The sequence below is a fragment of the Chionomys nivalis genome, chromosome X (genome assembly GCF_950005125.1).
Source record: "Chionomys nivalis chromosome X, mChiNiv1.1, whole genome shotgun sequence".
NCBI lineage: Eukaryota > Metazoa > Chordata > Mammalia > Rodentia > Cricetidae > Chionomys > Chionomys nivalis.
Window position 1 is genome coordinate 121473995 of NC_080112.1, and position 1720 is coordinate 121475714.

Consider the following 1720-nt stretch of genomic DNA (forward strand, 5'->3'; position numbering starts at 1 on the left):
GTCTGATCTATTGAGAGCTCACCAAGGCCAGCTGGACTGTGACTGAAAAAGCATGGGATAAAACCGGACTCTCTGAACATGTTGGACAATGAGAGCTGACGAGAGGCCAAGGACAATGGCACGGGGTTTTGATCCTACTTCATGTTCTGGCTTTGTGGGAGCCTAGACAGTTTGGATGTTCACCTTCCTAGACCTGGATGGAGTGTGGAGGACCTTGGTATTTCCACAGGGCAGGGAACCCTGACTGCTCTTGGGGCTGGAGAGGGAGGAGAAGAGGAGTGGGAGGAGGGGGAGAGGGGCGGGAGGAGGGGGAGGGAAATGGGAGGCAGGGAGGAGGTGGAAAATTTTTTTTCAATAAAAAAAGAAAAAAAACGTTCTTCTACATTTAAAAGGGGATATGATATAGATATGAATAATTTACATTGATATAAATTTTGCTGCATTGATATAATTTTAAGGTCAATTTTGTTGTATGTATTTGTATTTCTGATCTTGATTAAGGTATTGTGATTATGTAGTTCATTTAAAAATGTAATGTATAAAAATGTAATGTATAATTAGAAATACAGGTTGTTAATGGATAATCATCTATAATCATCAAGCCTGTAGTCATGTTAGTTTGATTTTCTAGATATATAGAGATATATTTCAGTTAGATAGGCATTCTTCATATCTTTCAAAGACTACAGATGACATTTAATGTTTTAATAACTTAGGGCTTTTCATGACAATGAGACATGTCTGTTCCTGGCAGCACCAATCTACTTCAAGAGGAAGATGGGCATTGAAGAGGCTGCTTATGGAGTTGGCTAGCCATTTAGGCAAGAAACTGCTCTTGCCTGGACTGATGCATAAACTGGACACAGAGAATATGCAGAGAGAGGACTGCTGATCTTGCCTAAAGGTGAGATGGTCTTTTGGGGTTCCTGTTTCATGAAAGAGTCTGTGAGACATTCTGCAGGATACCGAAAAAAGTGACTGAACTGCCTTTGAATTTTCCTGCTTCATGGAAATGTCTGCTGGATACTATGGGCCAATAAGAGGTTAGAACTATTGGACCAGGCAGTGTTTAAATGAATACAATTTGTGTGTTGTTATTTTGGGGGTTAAGCTAGCCAGGCTCCAGAAGCCGGGTGGCAGAAACGCAGCCTGCTCTCATTACTACAGTATACCAAGTTGAGGCAGGACCATGGCCCTCCCCACTATATCAAGGCTGAGCAAGGTATCCCACCACAGGGAATAGGCTCCAAAAAGCTAGTTCATGGACCCAGGATAAGTCCTGGTCCTATAGTCAGGGACCTCACAGCAGATCAAGCCACATACTGTCACACACATTCAGAGGGCTGAGAGCTTAGTTCGGTCCCATACAGATCCTAAGCTGTCAGTACAGAGTCTGTGAACTCCCACTCGATTGGATCAGCTGTGTCTGTGGTTTTCCCAGTCATTATCTTGATCCTCCTTGCTCGTAGGATCCCTCCTCCTTCTCTTCAACTAAGTTCCAGGATCTTAGACCGGGGCTTGCTTGTAGATCACTGCATATATTTCCATCAGTTACTGGGTGTAGGTTTTATGATGACAATGAGGGTAGTCACTAATCTGATTATAGGGGAAGATCAGTTCAGGCTCCCTCTCTACTATTACTAAGAATCTTAGCTGGGGTCATCCTTGTGGAATACTGGTAATTTCCCTAGAACCTGGCTTCTCCCTAACCCCATAATGA